A 25,253-nucleotide genomic window follows, 5' to 3' on the forward strand; every position below is an offset into this window, starting at 1 on the left:
AGAAAATGAGCAATTAAGGTCCTTTTCCCAGTTGGACAGACAGGTTAAGTGTGGGTAATCTGTTTGAGAGAGAATGTGGGCCAAAGGGCCTTCGCTCCTGCATAGAGTCTCAAACTCCGTCTGAGGGCGGGCGAACGTTTGAGGATTGGGGATGGAATGGAGAAAATTATGTCGTTGCGATGCTCTCCAAAAAGGCAGTTGGAAAAGCCCTGTCGGATCTGTTAGGGTTGAGAAAGAAGGCCATTTTCCATCAATGACGAATTTAGACGCATTGTCTAGGTTGGAATTTCTAAGTGGGTCCCCAGTTCAAAGGTTGGATGGCCACGTATAGGGAATAGGGGGGAAGTCAAAGACGTAAGTGTGTTTTGGGTAGCGATCAGGTGACTGACTTTCAACTAAGCCCCTATAGTGGGATGTGACATAAATTCTGTGGGTAAATACTTATAGCACCACATGGCGCTTCTTAGCGGAATTCGGGAGTGAGCTTAGAAAGTTTGTTTCGATTCCAGTCCAATACACGCCCCAGATGGGAGGCCAGGTAGTAGCGTCGCAAGTCAGGGAGAACCAACCCTCCCTGTTGTTTAGACAATGTCAGCTGTGACCGCTTAAGTCTGGGATTTTTGTGGGCCCAGTTAAATTGAGTGAGCAAGGATTGAGCTTGCTTAAAAAACAGGACTGGAATCTGGATCAGGAGAGCTTGGAAAAGATAAGTAAATTTAGGGAGTATGTTCATTTAATGAGATTGCATCTCCTGAATCAGGAATGGAGGCCAGAATGCCACCCGTGAAGCAAACTGCGGATCTTAGTGACAAGGGGTGGGGGGAAGTTCAACATAAACGTACGCACGATGTCCGGTGGAATGTAAGTACCTAAGTACTTAAGGGCTGTATGGGTCCATTTAAATCGAAAATTGGACTGCAAGTCTATTAACGTTTGCGGGGGGACTGCAACCCCCATGGCCTTTGATCTCAAGAAGTATCCCGTATATCTGGAATTCCCGAAGCGAGAACAGCATGTCATCCGTGTAGGCAGATATGTTGCACTCAATAGTACCCATTTGGAGTCCCGTTATGTCTGAGTTTTGTCGAATTGTGGAGAGAAAGGGTTCCAATGACAGTGCGAATAATAGGGGCGACAGGGGGCAACCCTGTCTGGTCCCATTCCCGATGTCAAGGGGAGATGAGAGAACCCCATTCGCTTTGACTTGAGCTGAAGGGCGTGAGTATATCTTACTTATCCATGCCAGCATCCGTTCACTCAGACCTATATGGCGAAGGACCGAGAACATTAATGTCCATTTGACCCGATCAAAAGCCTTCTCGGCATCAGTACTCATGAAAAGACAAGGGGGCCCAGATGACTTTGCTTTATGGATCAGGGTAAGCACCTTAATGGTGTTGTCCCTATCTTCCCTGGTGGGAATAAAACCTAACTGGTCAATATGTATAAGGGACTGCAAGTGATGTGCCAATCACGTGGCGAGGATTTTAGAGAATAGTTTTAGGACCGAATTTAGGAGGGAAATGGGTCTGTAGCTCCCACATAGGCCCGGGTCTTTGCCCTCCTTAGGTATCAACGAGATGTAGGCTCTAAGGGTATCCTCAGGAAAATCCCCATTCGAGTTCAGAGTATTAAATAAATTCACCAAGCGCGGGCCGAGAATAGGGAGGAAGGTCTTAAAGTATTGTGCGGTATATCCGTCAGGGCCCGGAGCCTTACCCACCTTCGGAGGTCCCACGGCCGTCTGGACTTCTTCCAGTGTGATCGGGTCCTCCAAGTACTCCCGTGATTCTGATGAGAGGGTTGGTAGACCAGAACCGGTTACATATCTGTCTATATTGTCCTGTCCAGACCCTGAATCAGGCAGGTTGTAGAGATCAGAGTAACATTTTTCAAAGACTTCGGCTATTTGGGTTGGGGTAGAGGCCCTCTGGCCATTCTCATCTATCAACTGTGGTATGTAAGAGCCAGATTTCAACTCCTTTACCGACCTGGCTAAGATTTTTCCGCATTTGTCCCCTGACTCCTACGTCAGTTTACGACAAAACTGGAGTGCCGCTTTCGCTTTATAATGGAGTAGGTCAGCAATATGGGTATGGAGTGTCCCCAATTCAATCTCTAAGGTCCGTGAGGGGGTATATTTATGTTTCGCTTCCACAGAGGCAAGTTCACGAAACAGATTAGCAAGCTGTTCCTTCCGTGTTCGTTTGATGCGCGCCCCGTGCCTGATAAGTACCCTGAGGAGTACTGACTTGTGAGCCTCCCAAATTATCCCCGGGTCACAGTCCTGCGTTTAGTTTTCTTGGAAATAAAGGTCCAATTCCCTGGTCACATCTGCTAAAACTTCCTGTATCTGGAGGAGGCTCTCATTAAGGTGCCAGAATAGAGACCTAGGTGAGGTTTTCCTAGAGAGGGTGTAGGCAAGGGCTACAGGAGCGTGGTCGGACCAAGTAATATGGCCGATGGAGGAAGAGCTCACCAAGTACAGTTGGTCATGTGGAATCAAGAAGAAGTCTATCCTCAAGTATGATTTGTGAGGGGAAGAGCAAAAAGAGTAGTCCCTTTCCACAGAGTGTTGCAGACGCCAGACATCAACTAATTGGTCATTCAGTAAACACTTAGTAATCCGCTTTCTAGAGGAAATGAGGAGCGAGGAGCAAGAGGCAGAAGTGTCAACCGATGGCGAAAGGGGACATTAAAGTCCCCACCTAATATCAACTGGCCCTCTCGAAAGTCACATAATCTGTGCAGGGTAGTTCTAAAGGAACGTGTCTTGGTGATCATTGGGAGCGTACACAGTGGCAAATGTAAAAAGGCGCTCTCCAATGTGGCCCCTAAGAAAAAGATATCGGCCCCCAGGGTCCACAAGAGAATCTTGGAGAACCCAGGGGAGATCAGAATGGAGACTCCCTTGGTCTTAGAGGAGGGGTTAGTAGAGTGGTAGACCTTAGGGAAGGATCTCGACCATAGAAAGGGGAGGCTACTATTTTTAAAATGTGTTTCTTGTATAAAGGCCACATCAGTACAGGAAGTCTTCAGTTCTCACAGGAGGATCCACCGTTTTTCAGGGGAGTTCAGTCCCTTAACGTTTAGAGAGGTGACCTTGACTGAGTCTGCCATCGCTCCTCGGGGAGGGGGACGTCAGAGAAAAGCAAAGAAAGTTGAACCAAGGTAGGTTTTGGGTAGGTAATGCATGGCGGGAACTAAGGGGGAGAAAGGAAGGGCAAATGGAAGGAAAGGTAAAGGGAAAAAGAGGCCGGGCACCTCAACCCCAGGGGGAGAGGGAAATTAAGGGTTGTCCGCACTCAACAGTACAGGAAGGGTATACTAAAACAGCACAATTATGATATAGCGCTTACCAGATGTACACTGGGTTTAAAGCGCTGTCCTACTTGGGTTGGTGGGTAGACAGGTCGGAGAGGGAGCCCCCGAATCCTAGTCCCCCCAGTCCCGGCGGTGGTAAATGTCACGTCTGATACCGGTATGCAAATAAAAGACAATCAGTAACATCATAGAACCAGAGCATATAACTGTCAGCACTGAGGGGTCTCCTCGGCTCGCCCTAAACGTAGGCATGCACGAGGGAGCCCGTCACAACAGAAAAGGCATCACAGAATGAGATCCACCACCCCCCGTCCCATACCCCTAAAGTACATGCAGTCCCCGAACAAATGCATTTCTCCCTTTGGCAGATTGTCCTCTCCTTACCCCCTCTCTCCCATCCACGCCCCGGGGGGAAAAGGGGCAGGGAAGGGGGGAAAGGGGGAGTGGAAGGGGGGAAAGGGGGAGGAAAAGGAGGGAAGGGAAGAGTGGGAAGGGGGGGAAGGGAGGGGGGAAACAGGGGAGAGGGGCCAAAAGTGCGGAAATGTCAAGTCCTTTAGCGCACTCCCACCAGCAAACACCCGGACCCCATAAATTTCAACTCCTCCCCTCCATGGTCACCACATCAAGATGAAAGAGGAGACGGACTCACTGGAGAATACTTTAAACAATTTGCTCCAATTCTAGCCCCCCATTTGACTGAGCTTTTTAACAACGTTGCCTCCTCTTCTACTTTTAATAAAGAATACTTAAAAGCATTTGTGATAACTATACCTAAGCCGGGGAAAGAACCGAATGTCCCCCAAAACTTCCGCCCAATTTCACTACTAAATCAGGATCTGAAAATATACGCCAAAACTATTGCCCGTAGACTAATTAACATCATGCCCCACCTCATTCACCAGGATCAGGCAGGTTTCACCACAGGGAGGCAAGCCCCCGATGCCACCAGAAGAATGCTCAACTTAATCCACCAAGCACAATCAACAGGAACGCCTTCTCTTTGGATGCAGAGAAGGCGTTCGATAGAGTTCACTGGCCCTACCTCACCTCAGTCTTGAAAAAATTTGGTTTTACAGGTCATATATTAAACGCCATCATGGCACTATATACTAATCCGGAAGCACAAGTCTTCACGGAAGGAATGCTATCCCGCCCATTTTCCATCACCAATGGTACCCGCCAGGGCTGCCCCCTATCACCCCTTATTTTCAACTTAGTTATGGAACCCCTGGCTGAACATATAAGGTCTCTCTCTACTATCACTGGAATAACAATTGGCCCAATCTCCCATAAAATTTGCTTGTTCGCGGATGATGTCATCCTGAGTCTTACAAACCCAACTTCCTCCCTGGCTGAGGTTCATAGAATACTTAAATGGTTCAGTTCGGTCTCACTTTACAAAGTAAACAAATCCAAATCCCTCATACTTGATATTAATATTGACGCCACCACGAAAAATCTCCTGCAAATACAATATCCATTTCAATGGGCATCTACTCACATCCCATATCTTGGCATCCAATTACCAAGATCCCTAAAACATCTTTACTCGGTCAATTTCCCTACACTCTTACACAACATACAACAAACATCACAGAAATTAGCAACTCATGAACTTTCATGGACTGGTAAACTCGCCGCCTTCAAAATGATCTGCCTCCCCCAAGTCCTCTATTTCTTCCGCACACTTCCCATCCCTCTCCCTGCTACTTTCTTCCGTTCCTTACAAACAATATACAATAAATATCTCTGGAAGGGGAAGAAACCCCGGTGTGCGCACTCTCATCTCATCAAACACAAAACAGTGGGCGGAATAGGCTCCATAGACTTTAAAGACTACCACTCAGCAGCCATATTAGCCCAACTTCCTCATTGGCTTTGCCCACAACCACTCACTCCTTGGGCCCAGATAGAACGACAAATGATCACTAACACTGATTTAAAACACTGGCTGCTTAGTATACCTCTAGGTACTAACATTCCGACCTACTTATCCCCGACTATGAAAGCGTCGGCCCTGGCATGGCGTAGACTTGTTAACAGACTTCCCGAAACTCCTTCCCCCAACTTTAGTATTCCTTTAGAAACACTTAATCATTTAACACCTGACATACCGACCTCACTCTGGTCAGTCAAAGGTATTCATACCCTCCAACACTTATATCACAACCACCATCTCAAACCCTTCTCCCGACTACAATCTGAATATAATCTTCCCAGCTCAGAATACTTTACTTACTTCCGCATCGGTCATTGTTTATCTAATACACCTTCCCCACTGTATACAATTCCCCCTAAGACTTGGAAGTTTCTCAATAATACGACTTCAAATATTAAAGGCATAACTCACTTTTACAATCTACTACAACACAAACACACCTTCCTTAAATTGGCTCCCCATCATAAATGGGAGACAGAATTAGCACACTCGTATACGGATGACCAGTGGCAACTGGCAATAAATGCTACCTATAAGTATACAAAGTGTGCAGCATTGTGAGAACTCATGCAAAAAATTTCATTAAGGTATTACCTTACCCCAACTAGATTAGCGTCTTTCGATCCCCAATCCACCAATATCTGCTGGCGGTGCAAATCAGAAACCGGAAACTTATTCCACATCCTATGGGCTTGCCCTCATCTAAAACAATATTGGGAGGATGTTTTAAAGCTCATTTACTCAATTACTAATTGCACTGTACCCCTGTCCCCTGCATTGGCTATACTCAATTTGACCATTGATCATCTTCCTCACAACATGAGATGTGTCACCACACATATCCTTCTTGCTACCAGGCTCAATATCACCAGACACTGGAGAATGGACACTCCTCTCACTTTAGCGCAAGTGTCAGATATAGTGACTCTACATTATAGCTATGAGTCCGGGTTGACAATGGGCAGTGGTCGATCTTCTAAATTGGCAACCTTGGGTAAAGTGGAACTCAGCTGTGACTAGTACTCCATGATGTAAACTTTTAGACCTAGTCCTGAATTCTTGACCGAGCAATATTAGATACTATCCTTTACTTGATCCTTGGATTACCCCCCTTTCTAATATCTCTCCAATGAAATGACACTTAAATCTAATGACCTCTAGGGTGGGTCTCCCATCGGTGTGGCACTAATGATCCCCTACGGGGTGCTACACCGGTGGGAATTCTGGTTACGCTCTCTTGGAACATACTACTTACCTTGTTTTTCTTTTTTTTCCCTTTCTTCCTTTTTATTTCTTTATATACATTTTTGAATTACATTACTTACTGAAGTATACATGTAACAGTGCTAAACATTGAAACCATTGTATATGTTATGTATTGACGTCGATGTTCGACGTACTGTGTTAATTGTACCTGTAACTCTATATAATACTCAATAAAAAACTTAAAGTCGAAAAAAAAAAAAAGATGAAAGAGGAGAAGCCCTGGTCGGTGCATGGAAAATCTGGCAGGCAAGGGGCTGGGGCCACCATCCCTCCATCCAACGGGAGACTTCACCCGAGCAGCAGTCCTGGGGCCCGCCAATTAGTGTCTCTCCTGCATCGCCATCGGGGGCTGTGTAGAGCATCCAGAAGTAGGCTGGGCCCGCCCAAACAGTAAGGGGTAAATCCTCCAGGGGGGTCCAGAGTCACCTTGGAGGGAAGCAGTGTCTCGTACCAATAGGCTCAATAAATAAGTCATCCAGGGTCCCCGAAAGCTGCAGAAGGCAATGTCGGCAAAGAGTAGGTGGGAGCCAGAGGGGGGGACGAGGGGCGCAACCAGGGGAAGGGAACACATATGCGGGAATGTCAAGCCCTTCCAGTACAGCGCACTAGGTATCACTCAGACCCCCCAAAGTGGCACTCTCAACCCTCTTGACAAATGCCAAGATGGTCACCTTGGGAAACAAGCGAAAAAAAAAAAAAACGAATCAACGCCAACAACATAAAAAGAAGCCTACAATAACTGATATTCCCAGATGGTCTCCCATCCAGGTACTAACCAGGCCTGACTCTTCTTAGCCTCCAAGATCAGACGAGATTGGGTGCTTTCAGAGTGCTCGGACTCTTTCCCCATCACTAATGGGACGAGCAGGGGTGCCCTCTGTCTCCCCTAATTTTTATTCTGACACTGGAACCACTTATGTGTCACGTTCGGAATGACCCGAATATTACTGGCATATCCAAACCCTCGGCACACCACAAAATTGCGGCGTACACTGACGATCTAATTTTTTTTGTCTCCAATCCACACATTTCGCTTCCCAATATACTCGCGGCTCTCCGGCGATACGGCAGCCTATCAAACTATAAAATCAATTGCACCGTCGGCTGTATTGAATATATCGGTCCCGGATGGTGAGGCCAAGAGGCTACGCTCCGCTTTTCCATTCTACTGAGCTGAAAAATCTATACGTTACCTGGGCGTTGACATCGCAGCGGATTTGGCGCAATTGTACCCGCTTAATTTTGTCCCTCTCCTGAATAGACTGAAATCTGATTTGGGAAACTGGCATGCTTTAACACTGACCTGGTTCGGGCGCTGTAATGCATTCAAAATGACGGTCCTCCCGCGGATCTTATACTTGTTCCAGACATTACCGATCCGGTTACCCCCAATTTTTTTCAGACAACTGCAGGTGCTGCTCCGGGACTTTATTTGGGCGCGCAAACCGCCCAGAGCCCGTTTGCAATTGCTTGCCAGACCAAAGGACAAGGGGGGTCTGGGTCTCCCAGAACTGAGACAATACTACAGAGCGACTCTGCTAGCGAGAGTCGTTGATTGGCATTGTAATGGCCCACACAAGCAGTGGGTGGAGATGGAGATTGAGGATGGATCCATTCCCCTATTGACCTCCCCGTGGCTCCTGTCCTCCCTACCAAAAGACATCAGAGATCACCCCGTAGTGGGAGCTACGTTGGCTGTTGTGCGGAGGTTGTTCCGCTGCACACACATTGCTCCCCTGCCGTCACCAATGACTCCGGTTATAGGTAATCCAGACTTCCCACCGGGATTTACCAACAAGAAACTGCGACAGTTGACAGTGGTGGGGAAACAGCGTCTGGGAGAGGTGTGGCCCTCGGGAGGGCTCCCGACCACGCAAACTGTCGCCGAGCTTTCTGACCCTCCGCTTGACTTGTTTAGTGCTTATCAACTTCGTCACTTTCTTCTGGCCATACAAAGGGCCCCCTACACTCCTAGAGACCTGACGCCCTATGAATCCATCTGTCGCAAAAGGGAACCTGTGCAACACACCCTCTCCCTCCTGTACAACCTATTAAGTAGTCAGGAGGAGGAGTCGACCCCACCATTTATCCACAAATGGGAGAGGGACTTTGGCATCACATTTACCCCACAACAGATAGGGAAGATCCTGACATTAGTACATAAAGCTTCCATCGCAAACCAATATCAAGAATCAGGATACAAGATAGTCTCACGCTGGTATAGAGTCCCATACCTTCTGAATAAAATGAATAGATCGATCCCGGATGTTTGTTGGAGGTGCAATTCAGATACGGGGACCATGGGACACATTTTCTGGGCATTCCCGGCCTTGAGGAACTTATGGGTGGAGGTGACCGGGACGATAAAAACTCTCAGAAATGTAGATATCGCAGACAACCCAGCAGCGTGCCTTCTACACTTGACCGAACAGCCTGTTCGAAAATACAAAAACACCCTCACGATGCAACTCCTGAACACCGCCCGGGCCTGCATTCCCACACTGTGGAGGGAGCCTCAGCCCCCATCAAAGGTGCTGTGGTATTCCAAAGTCAATCATATTCTCCGGATGGAAGAATTGACCGCCACCCTTCACAACACTGAAGAGGCATTTAGTGTAACATGGAGGCCCTGGAGGTATTTTACTGATACTTGAGACTACATTCGGGAGGTGAGCAGCGCCCCTGTCCCAGAAAAAGACTGAACATCTAACGTTTACCTACGTAGGCCATGTCTGCCCTGGGTGACATTCCCCCCCCCCCTCCCTTTTTGTCTTTATTTTTCTATTTTTCCCCGCAGCCACCCCCCCCTCCTCTCAATCCGTCTTTGCACTCTCTTCTTCCCCCCTCCCTTTTGACTATGCCTTGTCTCCTTACTAGCCTTTGGGACCCAGAAGAACCCCAGGGTTCTGGACACGATCGGCTCATATTTTACTCTGGTTCACATAGGTCATGATAAGCTGGCTCGCTGTGGTCCCAGTTGTTCTCCATGATTACATTTGTCCGAACGGAGCTGCATTAGTTATACTGTACTACATGTCCGAGGTGGGGTTTCTCTCTTTTCTGCATGAAACTGTAGGACTCCCCTCTGAGAACCCAGAGTTATTTGGCTGCCTATTTTTTGTTACCATGTAATTGTGACCCTGGGTCATGCTGTATGGTTGACTGTTATATTTATGTTGTTCTACTTATACTTAATAAAAGAATAAAACAAAAAAAAAAAAATAAGTCAATGCCAACAACTTAAAAAAAAAGCCTATGGCATCGAGAAATCCCAGGCGGTCTCCCATCCAGGTCCTAACCAGGTCCCAACCCTGCTTAGCCTCTGAGATCAAATGAGATTTGGCTCTTTTAGGGTGATGCAGCCATAGTAGATTTTTTCAGGAACGCTCAACCCTCTTGACAAACGCCAAGATGGTCACCTTGGGAAACAAACAAAAAAAACAAGTCAACGCCAACAACATAAAAAGAAGCCTACCGCACCTAGTATTTCCAGGCGGTCTCCCATCCAGGTATTAACAAGGCGCGACCCTTTCTAGCCTCTGAGATCAGCGGAGATTGGGCGCTTTCAGGGTGATGTGCCCATAGGCAATCTCTTTGGGCACTCTCATCCCTCTTGAAAAATGCCAAGATAGTCACCCTGGGAAACAAGCGAAAAAAAACAGGTCAACGCCAACAACATAAAAAGAAGAATACGGCACCTGGTATTCCAAGGCCGTCTCCCATTCAAGTACTAACTAAGCCCAACCCTTCTTAGCCTCTGAGATCAGAAGAGATAGGGTGCTTTCAGGGTGATGCGGCTGTAAGCGATCTCTTTAGGCACTCTCAACCCTCTTGACAAATGCCAAGATGATCACTTTGGGAAACAAGCGAAAAAAACAGGTCAACACCAACAACATAAAAAGAAGAATACGGCACCTGGTATTCCAAGGCCGTCTCCCATTCAAGTACTAACTAAGCCCAACCCTTCTTAGCCTCTGAGATCAGAAGAGATAGGGTGCTTTCAGGGTGATGCGGCTGTAAGCGATCTCTTTAGGCACTCTTAACCCTCTTGACAAATGCCAAGATGATCACTTTGGGAAACAAGCGAAAAAAACAGGTCAACACCAACAACATAAAAATAAGCCTGCGGCATCTGGAAAACCCAGGCGGTCTCCCATCCAGGTACAAACCAGGCCCAACCCTGCTTAGCCTCTGAGACCAAACGAGATTGGGCGCTTTGAGGGTGTTGTGCCCGTAGGCAATTTCTTTGTGCACTCTCAACCCTCTTGACAAATGCCAAGATGGTCACCTTGGGAAACAAGGGAAAAAAAACAGGTCAAAGCCAACAACATAAAAAGAATCCTACGGCATCCGGTATTCCAAGGCGATCTCCCAATCAAGACACTAACCAGGCCAGATCCTTCTATGTCACCTGGTCTTCCCAGGCAGTCTCCCATCCAGGTACTAACCAGGCCTGACGCTGCTAAGCCTCTGAAATCAGATGAGATCAGGTGCTTTCAGGGTGATGTGGCCATAAGCGTTCTCTTCAAGACACGCCAAACCCTCTTGACAAACGCCAAGATGGTCGCCTTGAGAAACAAGCGAAAAAAACAGTTCAAAGCCAACAACATAAAAAGAAGCCTATGGCACGGGGCGTGGCCTGGACAGCAATGGAGTAGGACGCTTGTGACCTGAGCTCCGCTCCTACCGCGATCTCCTGTAGTGATCCTGGGTGCCCACTAACTGTTTTACCTACGATTTTACCGGTGTAATACCCGCTACCTTCTTGTGTATACATAGGGACGATGTCTCAGACGAAGAAGCAGTCTGCAGCGGCGGCATCTCTAGAAAAGTTCCGGCGGGACTATGAGGGCCAACATGGCGGACAATCCACTCCGGCTGCAGAACCTGCTACCTCAGACACGGCGAAGGTGCTTGAGGCAATTTCTACCTGCCAGACCACACTGACAACTAAACTTGAGGAGGTTAGGGTGGATGTCTCACTTATCCGACAGGACATGGCTAAACTGCGTGACAGAGTGAAGGAAACTGAAACCCGGATCAGTCAGGCCGAAGATGTCCTGTTCCCTCTGCAGCATGCCCAAGAGGATGTGCAAAGGCAGCTCCAGCAGCTGGCCCAGAAACAGGACGACCTTGAGAATAGGGCCCGCAGATCGAACCTCCGCTTTATCGGCCTGCCGGAGGGCTCCGAGGGGGCTGACCCGGCGACATTTTTGGAATCTCTCCTGATTAAGGCCTACGGTAGGGAAGCGTTCTCTACCTCATTTAATATTGAAGAGGCCCACAGAATGCCTGCCCGCCCGCCGCCGGAGGGGGCACCTCCTCGCACGTGCATTGCTAAGCTGTTAAATTACCGGGATAGGGATGCCATCCTTCGCCTTACTCGTGAAAAAGGCAACATCCTGTTTCAGAACGGACATATCTCAGTGTTTCCTGACTTCTCCGCAGAAGTTCAAAAACGTCGTTCCCGATTCGTGGAAGTCAAGAGGCGCCTTAGGGCACATCACCTCATGTACGCCATGTTGTACCCGGCCAGCGAAGACTTAGGGGACGAATGGGGGTTTTTCTTTACTACTAATCAGGGGACGGCTCCGGTTGACTGTACCTGGGAGGCTTTTAAACTGCACGTACGCTCCAATTTAACACACCGGATTAACCGGTTGAAGCGTACCTCCAAGACTTTGCTATCTAATGCCCTACGGGAGCTGGACTCGGTGACCACTGACTTCACTACTGACCCCACACCTGCTAAGGCCCAGGTATTACGTCACCACACAAGGCTGGTAGATCACCTCCACATTGAACAGGCTAAGCAAAAGTTGTTTTTTGTTAAGCAACGGGTGTTTGAACAAGGAGAGAGGTCGGGAAAGTTGCTGGCCTACTTGGCGCATCGGGACTCCAAGCCCCCGGTGGTGGTTTCGTTGACTGACAATGGGGGTGAGGAGGTGACTGATCCGCCAACAGTGGCCACCATGTTTCGTGCTTACTATGCTGCCCTTTATGAGTCGCAGGTGCATAGGCCGAGAACTGAGACGGGGGCGTACCTCCGAGATATCTCTCTTCCCTACCTGTCTGAGGCTCAGGTTGAGTCTCTTGAGGCCCCGATATCGGCAGATGAGATTAGGCTAGCGGTGGCATCCCTTGCAACGGCTAAGGCCCCTGGACTGGATGGTATTCCCCTGGATTTCTATGCCCACTACTCTGAGACACTAGTGCCAGAATTGTTGAGATTATATACACACATATTTGACTCCGGGTCCCTACCTGATACTCTACGGCAGGCAGTTATTATAGTGATACCCAAGCCAGGAAAGGATCCCCACTCCCCGGATTCCTATCGCCCCATCTCGCTGCTCCAAGCAGATATAAAAATTTTGGCTAAAGTCCAAACGGAGCTGCATTAGTTATACTGTACTACATGTCCGAGGTGGGGTTTCTCTCTTTTCTGCATGAAACTCTAGGACTCCCCTCTGAGAACCCAGAGTTATTTGGCTGCCTATTTTTTGTTACCATGTAATTGTGACCCTGGGTCATGCTATATGGTTGACTGTTATATTTATGTTGTTCTACTTATACTTAATAAAAGAATAAAACAAAAAAAAAAAATAAGTCAATGCCAACAACTTAAAAAAAAAGCCTATGGCATCGAGAAATCCCAGGCGGTCTCCCATCCAGGTACTAACCAGGTCCCAACCCTGCTTAGCCTTTGAGATCAAATGAGATTTGGCTCTTTCAGGGTGATGCAGCCATAGTAGATTTTTTCAGGCACGCTCAACCCTCTTGACAAACGCCAAGATGGTCACCTTGGGAAACAAACAAAAAAAACAAGTCGACGCCAACAGAATGTCGGAATAGCAATGAGATTCGATGGTTGCAACATAAAACGAAATATGAGAACGGCTAAAATACAAAACAACAGTACATAATTTAAGAGTACAGTAGAATATAGTATAAATTATTTAAGATTAAATAGACAGAATGAAAAAAATCTAAGTTTAAATCGTTGAGTAAATCGTTGAGTAAATCGTAAATTTATCAGCTAAAATAACGCTGAGATTAATCATTAATTTCACAGTTCCATTACGCGGTCCTTTTCCACTGGTATAGTCATAATTTAATATCAGTAATTACAAACAGTAAATATTAAAATTGTAAGACGGTTCACGGTTATGTGGAATTGATATGGATTTAAAAGCGGTACATTAATTTTCTGAAGCATATGGCAGAAAGACGGCTTACACTGCTTTTCTCACATTTTGCTGCGGTAAAAAGAAATGTTTTGTCACTGTGTTTTAACTGTGACAGTTAAGGTGGAGAAAAAGAAGTAATACAGAAAATAGAGTCAAACAGTGGAAACGTTTATTTGTCATGACAGCTGATACTGGTTGAGCAATAAAACTGTTTTATTAAGATTTAAGACTAGTTTTATTCTCTACATATAGGCTTTTCAGAAAGTTGTATAATATAGGCGACCAATAGGACATTTAAATGGCTTAATATTGTAGGGAGGAAGTATCGCTGTTCAAAGAGAAGAGATTGAAAGCTTAGCTTGAAAATGGCCGAGAAATAGTTGCATTAGTCTAAATTTAAAGGATATGCCGGTACCAATGAGAAAGCTAGTTGATCTTTGCATTACACAATCCTATTATTATTATTATTATTATTATTAAGATCATAGTGCAGAGAGATACTCAGTTAATGTCAGAGATACTCGGTTAATGTCAGAAAAGCAATAAAACTGTTTATATCGCTAGCGAGCGATAGTTACATTACTCTTAGTATGTGCAGCATGTCTCGTAGCAAATGGATGGTTTTGTGAACATTTTGCATTACCGTACAATTAGCGGTAGAACTCATCGAAGTGAATAGATGTAACCGGATTTTGAGATACTACTCTCTGTTTCTAATAAGAAATAAAGAAAAATAAGTCAGGATGGTGTGTCAGGACTGTCACATACTCAATGTGACAGTTGATGTGGAGAATTACAAATATGCAAAATAGAGCAAAAGAGTACATGGTTTATTTATATGTATGATAGTTTTATTGCATGCTTGATGTGGATGATTAAAATCGTGTAGTGATCTATATTTAGCATAAGAATGAAAAGGCAATTGTCTCATGGCAATGAGACAAACTCCATTAGAGATGTGAGCTAGATGAAATGATGAAATGTCTCTGTATAGCCCAGATTGTCTTCTGTTATCACTTAGCCTACCCTCTAAATTCACTAGCCTCTCTATATACACCAGCATGTTTACACTAGCCGATCTTCTGCATACAACAGCCTGTCTTCGATATACACTAGCCTATGTTCTGAATACACTAGCCCGTCTTCTGTCTTCTGTATGCCCTAGCCTGTCTTCTGTATACATTAGTCTCTCTGTATAAACTAGCATCTCTGTATACCCCAAACTGTCTTCTGTAAAAACTTGTCTCTCTTTATAGCCTGTCTAGACTTTCTTCTGTACACACTAGCTTCTCTGTATACACTAACCAGGCTTCTATATACAATAGCTTCACTCTATGCACTAGCCTCTCTATATACCCTAGATAGTGTTCTGCATACACTAGCCTCTCCGTAGAAGCCAGCCTTTATTCTGTATTCACTAGCCTTTCTTCTGTATGCTGTAGTCTTCTATATATACTAGCTTCTCTGTACACCCTTGCATCTCTGTAATACACTAAACCCTCTGTATACCACAGCCTGTCTTCTGTATATGCTAGACTGTAAAAACTAGCTAGAATACACCAGCCTGTCTTCTGTACCCACTAGAATCTCTGTATACACTACCCAGTCTTCTGTATACACTGTCAGCTTGGATGTATACCCAAGCCTGTCTTCTGTATACACTAGTCTCTCTATATGCACTGTCCTAACTGAATACACTCTACTCTATCTATACACTAACCTCTCTATATACACTAACATCTTTGTATATATTAGCTTCTCTTTAAGCTAGCCTCTCTGTGTACCCCAACCTCATTGTTTACTCTAACATCTCTGTATACTCAAGCCTATCTGCATACACGAGTCTGTATTCTGTATTCACTAGCCTTTCTTCTGTATGCTGTAGTCTTCTATATATGCCAGCTTCTCTGTACACCCTTGCATCTCTGTAAACACTGTGTAAACTAGCCAGTCTTATGTATACACTCGCCGACTGTATACACTAGACTCTCTGAATACACTAAACTCTCTGTATACCACAGCCTGTCTTCTGTATACACTAGACTGTAAAAACTAGCTAGAATACACCAGCCTGTCTTCTGTACCCACTAGACTCTCTGTATACACTACCCAGTCTTCTGTATAGAATGTCAGCTTTGATGTATACCCAAGCCTGTCTTCTGTATACACTAGCTTCTCTATATGCACTGTCCTTTTTGTATACACTCGACTCTCTCTATACACTAACCTCTCTATATACACTAACATCTTTGTATATACTAGCCTCTCTTTAAACTAGCCTCTCTGTGTACCCCAGCCTCACTGTTTACTCTAGCATCTCTGTATACTGAAGCCTATTTACATACACGAGTCTGTATTCTGTATTCACTAGCCTTTCTTCTGTATGCTGTAGTCTTCTATATATACCAGCTTCTCTGTACCCCCTAGCACTGTGCTAGGTTCCTGTATTACAGAAACAGAATACCAGCAATAAGGTGTATACTGTGCAGGAGGCACACAATACCCACTCTAACTTCTGCACTGCAGATGCATGTATTGCAGAAATTGAACACCAGTAATAAAGGGTAGCTTCAGGTGTGTACTGTGCAGGAGGCACATAACACCCACTGTAACAGTGCCAGGTTCCCAAGCAGTAAAGACACTGTCCCTGCCTATCGTCCATTGATCGGATGTTATGAACCTCCACCAGGATGGAGGCGAAGTATTGTCTCCTGGGATTAGTTGAAGGAGTTGGAAACCCGGGAAGTAGCCAGATGGCAGTTCTGAGATGCCCATTTCAGGCAAGGAAACTGATTGCCCAACCCTGCTTAGCCTCCAATGTTGGCAATGACTTGGTTTTTTTCGCTTGTTTCCCAAGATGCCCATGTTGGCGTTTGTCAAGATGGTTGAGAGTGCCCGAAGAGATCGCCTATGGCCCCATCACCTTGAAAGTGCCTGATCTTGTCTGATCTCGGAGGCTAAGCATTGTCGGGCCTGATTAGTAACTGGATGGGAGACCATCTGGGAATACCAGGTGCCGTAGGATTCTTTTTATGTTGTTGGCGTTGACATGGTTTTTTTTTTCCGCTTGTTTCCCAAGGTGGTCATCTTGGCATTTGTCAAGAGGGCTGAGAGAGCCCAAAGAAATCTCCTACGGCCACATCCCCCTGAAAGCGCCCAATCTCATCTGATCTCAGAGGCTAAGCAGGGTCCGGCCTGGATAGTACCTAATTAAAGGTGCCGTAGGAATCTTTTTATATTGTTGGCTTTGACCTGTTTTTCTTTTGCTTGTTTCCCAAGGTGACCATTTTAGCATCAGTCAAGAGTTTTGAGTATGTCCCAAAGCGTTCGCCTGAGGTCACATCACCCTGAAAGCGCCCGATCTCAGAGGCTAAGCAGGTTCTGGATCAGATGGGAGACCGCCAGGGTCTATGTTGTTGGCATTGACCTGTTTTTTTTCACTTGTTTCCCAAGATAACCATCTTGGTATTTGTCAAGAGGGTTGAGAGTGTCTAAATAGAACACCTATGGCCACATCACCCTGAAAGCGCACAATCTCATCCGATCTCGGAGGCCTAGCAGTGTACGGCCTGGTTAATACCTGTATGGGAGACCATCTGTGAATACCAGATGCCGTAGGCTTCTTTTTATGTTGTTGGCGTTTACCTGTTTATTTTCGCTTGTTTCCCAAGGTGACCACCTTGGCGTTTAACAAGAGGATTGAGAGTGCCCAAAGAGGTCACCTACGGCCCCATCACCCTGAAAGCGCCCAATCTCATCTGATCTCAGAGGCTAAACAGTGTCGGGCCTGGTTAGTACCTGGATGGGAGACCGCCTGGAAATACCAGGTGCCATAGGCTTCTTTTTATGTTGTTGGCTTTGAACTGTTTTTTTTGCTTGTTTCTCAAGGCGACCATCTTGGCGTTTGTCAAGAGGGTTGGGCGTGTCTTGAAGAGAACGCTTACAGCCACATCACCCCGAAAGCACCCGATCTCGTCTGATTTCAGAGGCTTAGCAGCGTCAGGCCTGGTTAGTACCAGGATGGGAGACTGCCTGGGAAGACCAGGTGACATAGAAGGATCTGGCCTGGTTAGTGTCTTGATTGGGAGATCGCCTGGGAATACTGGATGCCGTAGGATTTTTTTTATGTTGTTGGCTTTGACCTGTTTTTTTTCCCTTGTTTCCCAAGGTGATCATCTTGGCATTTGTCAAGAGGGTTGAGAGTGCACAAAGAAATTGCCAAGGGCAAAACACCCTGAAAGCGCCCAATCTCATTTGGTCTCCGAGGCTAAGCAGGGTTGGGCCTGGTTTGTACCTGTATGGGAGACCGCCTGGGTTTTCCAAATGCCGCAGGCTTCTTTTTATGTTGTTGGCGTTGACTTGTTTTTTTTGTTTGTTTCCCAAGGTGACCATCTTGGCGTTTGTCAAGAGGGTTGAGCGTGCATTTGATCTCAGAGGCTAAGCAGGGTTGGCTCATGGTTAGTACCTGGATGGGAGACCACCTGGGATTTCTCGATGCCATAGGCTTTAGTTTTAAGTTGTTGGCATTGACTTATTTTTTTTATTTTTATTATTCTTTTATTAAGTAGAACAACATAAATATAACAGTCAACCATACAGCATGACCCAGGGTCACAATTACATGGTAACAAAAAATATTCATATATAACTTTGGGTTCTCAGAGGGGAGTCCTACAGTTTCATGCAGAAAAGAGAGAAACCCCACCTCCGACATGTAGTACAGTAGTACTGAGTAACGGAGTAGTGCAGCTCCGTTCAGACAAATGTAATCATGGAGAACAACTGGGACCACAGCGAGCCAGCTTATCATGACCTACGTGAACCAGAGTAAAATATGAGCCGGTCATGTCCAGAACCCTGGGGTTCTTCTGGGTCCCGGAGGCTAGTAAGGAGACAAGGCATAGTCAAAAGGGAGGACGGGGGAAGAAGAGAGTGCAAAGACGGAGAGAGAGGAGGTGGGGGGATGGCGGCGGGGAAAAAAAGAAAAATAAAGACAAAAAGGGAGGGGGGAATGCCACCCAGGGCAGACATGGCCTACGTAGGTAAACGTTAGATGTTCAGTCGTTTTCTGGTACAGAGGCACTGCTCACCTCCCGAATGTAGTCTCGAGTACCAGTAAAATACCTCCAGGGCCTCCATGTAACACTAAATGCCTCTTCAGTGTTGTGAAGGGTGGCGGTCAATTCTTCCATCCGGAGAATATGATTGACTTTGGAATACCACAGCACCTTGGATGGGGGCTGAGGCTGCCTCCACAGTGCGGGAATGCAGGCCCGGGCGGCATTCAGGAGTTGCATCGTGAGTGTTTTTTTGTATTTTCGAACAGGCTGTTCGGTCAAGTGTAGAAGGCACGCTGCTGGGAACCCAAAAGTTCCTCAAGGCCGGGCATGCCCAGAAAAGGTGTCCCATGGTCCCCGTATCTGAATTTCACCTCCAACAAACATCCGGGATCGATCTACCCATTTTATTCAGAAGGTATGGGACTCTATACCAGCGTGAGACTATCTTGTATCCTGATTCTTGATATTGGTCTGCTTTATGTACTAAGGTCAGGATCTTCCCTATCTGTTGTGGGGTAAATGTGATGTCTAAGTCCCTCTCCCATTTGTGGATAAATGGTGGGGGCGACTCCTCCTCCTGACTACTCAATAGGTTGTACAGGAGGAAGAGGGTGTGTCGCCCAGGTTCCCTTTTGTGACAGATGGATTCATAGGGTGTCGGGTCTCTAGGAGTGTAGGGGGCCCTTTGTATGGCCAGAAGAAAGTGACGAAGTTGATAAGCACTAAACAAGTCAAGCGGAGGGTCAGAAAGCTCGGCGACAGTTTGCGTGGTCGGGAGCCTTCCTGAGGACCACACCTCTCCCAGACGCTGTTTCCCCACCACTGTCAACTGTCGCAGTTTCTTGTTGGTAAATCCCGGTGGGAAATCTGGATTACCTATAACCGGAGTCATTGGTGATGGCAGGGGAGCAATGTGTGTGCAGCGGAACAACCTCCACACAACAGCCAATGTAGCTCCCACTACGGGGTGACCTCTGAGGTCTTTTGGTAGGGGGGACAGGAGCCACGGGGAGGTCAATAGGGGAATGGATCCATCCTCAATCTCCATCTCCACCCACTGCTTGTGTGGGCCATTACAATGCCAATCAACGACTCTTGCTAGCAGAGTCACTCTGTAGTATTGTATGAGATCTGGGAGACCCAGACCCCCCTTGTCCTTTGGTCTGGCAAGCAATTGCAAACGGGCTCTGGGCGGTTTGCGCGCCCAAATAAAGTCCCGGAGCAGCACCTGCAGTTGTCTGAAAAAAATTGGGGGTAACCGGATCGGTAATGTCTGGAACATGTATAAGATCCGAGGGAGGGCCGTCATTTTGAATGCATTACAGCGCCCGAACCAGGTCAGTGTTAAAGCATGCCAGTTTCCCAAATCAAATTTCGGTCTATCCAGGAGAGGGACAAAATTAAGCGAGTACAATTGCGCTAAATCCGCTGCGATGTCAACGCCCAAGTAACGTATAGATTTTTCAGCCCAGTAGAATGGAAAAGCGGAGCGGAGCCTCTTGGCCTCACCATCGGGGACCAATATATTCAATACAGCCGACTTGGCGCAATTGTTTTTATAGTTTGATAGGCTGCCGTGTCGCTGTAGAGACGCAAGTATTTTGGGAAGCAAAATGTGTGGATTGGAGACGGAAAAAATTAGATCGTCAGCGTACGCCGCAATTTTGTGGTGTGCCGAGGGTTTGGATATGCCAGTAATATTCGGGTCATTCCGAACGTGACACATAAGTGGTTCCAGTGTCAGAATTAAAATTAGGGGAGACAGAGGGCACTCCTGCCTCGTCCCATTAGTGGACTTAAAGTGCCAGGCCACCCTGTCAAAGGCCTTCTCCGCGTCCGTTGACAACATAAGCAAGGGCCTTCCCTGTACATGCGCCGCATGGATTAAATTGAGGACTCAGGCCGTATTGTCTCTAGCTTCCGACTTATTTTTATTTTTTTGCTTGTTTCCCAAGGTGACCATCTTGGCGTTTGTCAAGAGGGTTGAAAGTGCCTGAAGAGATTGCCTACGGGCACATCACCCTGAAAGCACCCGATCTCGTTTGATGTTGGAGGCTAAGAAGAATCGGGCCTTGTTAGTACCTGGATGGGAGACTGCCTGGGAATACCAGGTGTCGTAGACTCCTTTTTATGTTGTTGGCGTTGACCTGTTTTTTTTTCGCTTATTTCCCAAAGTGACCATCTTGGTGTTTGTCAAGAGGGTTGAGAGTGCCTGAAGAGATTGCCTATGGCCACATCACTCTGAAAGCACCCAATCTCGTCTGATCTTGGATGCTAAGAAGAGTCGGGCCTGGTTAGTACCTGGATGGGAGACCACCTGGGAATGCCAGTTATTGTAGGCTTCTTTTTATGTTGTTGGCGTTGATTAGTTTTTTTTTTTTTGCTTGTTTCCCAAGGTGACCATCTTGGCATTTGTCAAGAGGGTTGAGAGTGCCCAAAGAGATCGCTTACAGCAGCATCACCCTGAAAGAGCCCTATCTCTTCTCTTCTCTGAGGCTAAGAAGGGTTGGGCCTAGTTAGTACCTGGATGGGAGATGACGTTGGAATACCAGGTGCCGTATTCTTCTTTTTACGTTGTTGACATTGACCTGTTTTTTTTCGCTTGTATCTCAAGGTGACCATCTTGGCATTAGTCAAGAGGGTTGAGAGTGCCCGAAGAGATCACCTACGGCCCCATCACCCTGAAAGCGCCCAATCTCGTCTGATCTCGGATGCTAAACAGTGTCAGGCCTGGTTAGAACCTGGATGGGAGACCGCCTGGGAATACCAGGTGCCATAGGCTTCTTTTTTAAATTTATTTTTTTATTTAGTAGTATGCGACATACAATGCAAAGGCAACTTCACAGAATGTGTGATACAAATAGTTACAAACAAACGATCATATTGCATGGATATCAGAGCCAATGGTAAGAAGTCAGAGGAGAATAGCACGTGTACAGCTTTGCGGTCATATCAAGATGAGATTAAAGCTCCATCTCATTGGGATCCTCTACCACTTAAAATAGTATTGATACTAGCCCTGCTACCCTCGAAGAGTTTAGATATCCATAGATAGGGGAAGAGTATTGTGTAGTAGTCAAATGGGGTCGGAACATACCATTTTCTTTTCCCTTTTTTGAGTTAAGAAGGGAAATAGTAGAACTGAAAGGAGGGAGAAGGGGAAAGAGAAGATTGGGGAAGGAAATGGCAGAAAAGGAAAAGAAGGGGTAAGGGGGTGTCGTGGGTAGAGTGGATAGGATGAGGTCCCCTCCCAGGGAGCAAGAGACGCCCTCGGCTCACCAGCTCATCAGCTGTCCAACGTTTGGAACAGCGATCTCCAATGATCACCATGAGCTTACTATGTCTCGCGGAGGTATTCTTCCGAAAAGCGAAACTGGGTCCAGTAGAACCATCTGTTCCCATGCTCCTCCATTTTATCCCTCATTGTGGAAGTCAGGTCTTCCATTCGTTCAATATCATTTACCCTTGCGAACCACTGGGTCACCATTGGAGCAGATTGCTCTTTCCACTGACTTGGGATGCAGGCCCTAGCTGCATTGAGGAGATGTTTAAGTAAGGACTTATGATAACGCTTTCTCGACATAGGAGTTAGATTGAGAAGAACTGCTGCAGGATCATTGGCTAAGGAAATGTCTGTGAACTTGTGGATGAGTCTCAGGACAGGCTGCCAGAATGTTTGTAATTTAGGACATTCCCCGAAAATATGGAGAATGGTGCCAGCCTGTTGCCCACAGCGACAGCAGCGGTCAGATTGACCGGGGAATATTTTGGCCAACACCACCGGTGTATGATACCAGCGTGTGATCAGCTTATATGAGATCTCCTGATATTTACTGCAGAGTGACGACTTATGGGCGAAAAAGAGTATTCTGTCCTTCTGTGGTTTGGAGAACGTAGTTTGTAAGTCCCTTTTCCATTTAGCTAGGAAGGGTGGATCCGTGGAGGATTGTGCGTCTGTCAGGATTTTGTAGGACCTAGAGAGGGAATCACGAATTGGGCCATCTTCCAGGCAAAGTTCCTCGAAGGGGTGGAATTGTCTAGAGAAGAACGAATGGTTAGGTAGTGATCCGAGGAAATGGATTAGCTGTCTAGCTCTCCAGCTATCCAATGCAACAGGTACTTGCTCTAGCAGTATGGTCCCCATGGGAATCAAGCCCGTGGGTCCAAGAAATAGGGCTGCTCTCAGAAGCCCTTTCGGGGCTTGCCTGGTAAAGGCCTGGTCAGACAGGCACAGAGGGAATCTAGGATGTCCAATAATTGGGGTCATAGGAGAAGGGAAGTTAGTCAGGTGGGAAAGGTGAAAAAAACTATCCATCTCCGCGAGCGAGGGGCCAATTAACGGGTGAGTAGTCACACAGGGCTCCAATGGCCTCCCAGCCCAAGGCAGACCAGCCAGTGGAACCCGCGCCATCTCCTGCGATAGCTTGACCCATAGCTTCAGTTCCCCATGCCGGTGTCTTATCACATATGGTCCCCCATCGGATAGTGTCCGCTGTGTACTGTGCATGCGCAGTACACAGCAACACAGATTCCGAAAATTGCCGAGCATGAACGGCGCCTGCGCACTGAGCCCAGGTTCTATCCTCACTATCCAAGTGGACATAGAGTAAGAATATAAAAGAGCCGAGCGCAGCGAGGCCGAGCCCGAAGCGTGGCGAGCGAAGCTCGCCTGCGAGGGGCCCTCTAATATTCACAACCCTATGTCCTCTTGGATGGTGGGGCTACCACCTCCACTCACCGCACAGGCGCCGTTAAGCTTCGGAGATTTTCCGAAGCTTCGTCTGCTCCGTACTGCGCATGCGCAGTACGGCGCAGACACTATATCATGGCCGGACAGTATATGGCAGAACACCGGCACCAGTCAACCACCGGTGTCATGTGTGTCTCTGTGTAATATAGAGCAGGGTCCGGGAAAACAATACCTCCCCGCAATTTCGGTCGCAATAGCATTGCCTTACCAATACGCATATGTTTTCCGCGCCAGAGGAACTTGATAAAGATTGAGTGAACCGCATGAAAGAAAGTCTGGGGTATTTTGATAGGTAAGGCTTGTAGTAGATACAGAAGTCGTGGCATTGCGTTCATCTTCAACACATTACAGCGTCCGAACCATGACAGAGCTAGTGGGTCCCATCTTTTAAGGTTCGCTGTAAGCCCATAGGCTTCTTTTTATGTTGTTAGCTTTGACCTGTTGTTTTTTGCTTGTTTCTCAAGGCGACCATCTTGGCATTTGTCAAGAGGGTTGGGCGTGTCTTGAGGAGAACGCTTACGGCCACATCACCCTGAAAGCACCCGATCTCGTCTGATTTCAGAGGCTTAGCAGCGTCAGGCCTGGTTAGTACCTGGATGGGAGACTGCCTGGGAAGACCAGGTGCCATAGAAGGATCTGGTCTGGTTAGTGTCTTGATTGGGAGATCGCCTGGGAATACTGGATGCCGTAGGCTTCTTTTTATGTTGTTGGCTTTGACCTGTTTTTTTTTAGCTTGTTTCCCAAGGTGACCATCTTGGCCTTTGTCAAGAGGCTTCAGAGTGCCCAAAGAGAGTGCCTACGGCCAAATCACCCTGAAAGAGCCCAATCTCATCTGATCTCGGAGGCTACGCAGCGATGGGCCTGGTTAGTACCTGGATGGGAGACAGCTTGGGAATACCAGGTGCCGTAGGCTTCTCATTATGTTGTTGGCGTTGAGCTGTTTTATTTTCCCTTGTTTCCCAAGGTGACCATCTTGGCATGTGTCAAGAGGGTTGAGAGTGCACAAAGAAATTGCCTATGAGCACAACACCCTGAAAGCGCCCAATCGTTTGGTCTCAGAGGCTAAGCAGGGTTGGGCCTGGTTTGTACCTGGATGGGAGACCGCCTGGGTTTTCCAGATGCCGCAGGATTATTTTTATGTTGTTGGTGTTGACCTGTTTTTTTCGCTTGTTTCCCAAAGTGATCATCTTGGCATTTGTCAAGAGGGTTGAGAGTGCCTAAAGAGATCGCTTACAGCCGCATCACCCTGAAAGCACCCTATCTCTTCTGATCTCAGAGGCTGAGAAGGGTTGGGCCTAGTTAGTACTTGAATGGGAGACGGCCTTGGAATACCAGGTGCCGTATTCTTCTTTTTATGTTGTTGGCGTTGACCTGTGTTTTTTCGCTTGTTTCCCAGGGTGACTATCTTGGCATTTTTCAAGAGGGATGAGAGTGCCCAAAGAGATTGCCTATGGGCACATCACCCTGAAAGCGCCCAATCTCCGCTGATCTCAGAGGCTAGAAAGGGTCGTGCCTTGTTAATACCTGGATGGGAGACCGCCTGGAAATACTAGGTGCGGTAGGCTTCTTTTTATGTTGTTGGCGTTGACTTGTTTTTTTTGTTTGATTCCCAAGGTGACCATCTTGGCGTTTGTCAAGAGGGTTGAGCGTGCCTGAAAAAATCTACTATGGCTGCATCACCCTGAAAGAGCCAAATCTCATTTGATCTCAGAGGCTAAGCAGGG

At 46.9% G+C, this 25,253-nt stretch overlaps 6 pseudogenes; 5 read left to right on the top strand and 1 right to left on the bottom strand.

Annotated features, from left to right (window-relative positions):
- Positions 1-10,928: 10,928 nt before the first annotated feature.
- On the bottom strand, positions 10,929-11,047 carry LOC143951968 (5S ribosomal RNA; annotated as a pseudogene).
- A 5,578-nt stretch (positions 11,048-16,625) lies between these two features.
- LOC143947072 (5S ribosomal RNA) lies at positions 16,626-16,744 on the top strand (annotated as a pseudogene).
- Positions 16,745-17,439: 695 nt separating this feature from the next.
- On the top strand, positions 17,440-17,558 carry LOC143944138 (5S ribosomal RNA; annotated as a pseudogene).
- A 3,444-nt stretch (positions 17,559-21,002) lies between these two features.
- LOC143951515 (5S ribosomal RNA) lies at positions 21,003-21,121 on the top strand (annotated as a pseudogene).
- Positions 21,122-21,442: 321 nt separating this feature from the next.
- Positions 21,443-21,561, top strand: LOC143949338 (5S ribosomal RNA; annotated as a pseudogene).
- Positions 21,562-24,323: 2,762 nt separating this feature from the next.
- LOC143942801 (5S ribosomal RNA) lies at positions 24,324-24,442 on the top strand (annotated as a pseudogene).
- Positions 24,443-25,253: the final 811 nt, after the last annotated feature.

Source organism: Lithobates pipiens, unplaced genomic scaffold, assembly GCF_037356315.1.
Source record: "Lithobates pipiens isolate NorthernLeopardFrog02 unplaced genomic scaffold, aLitPip1_a1.2 Scaffold_10, whole genome shotgun sequence".
Classification (NCBI taxonomy): domain Eukaryota; kingdom Metazoa; phylum Chordata; class Amphibia; order Anura; family Ranidae; genus Lithobates; species Lithobates pipiens.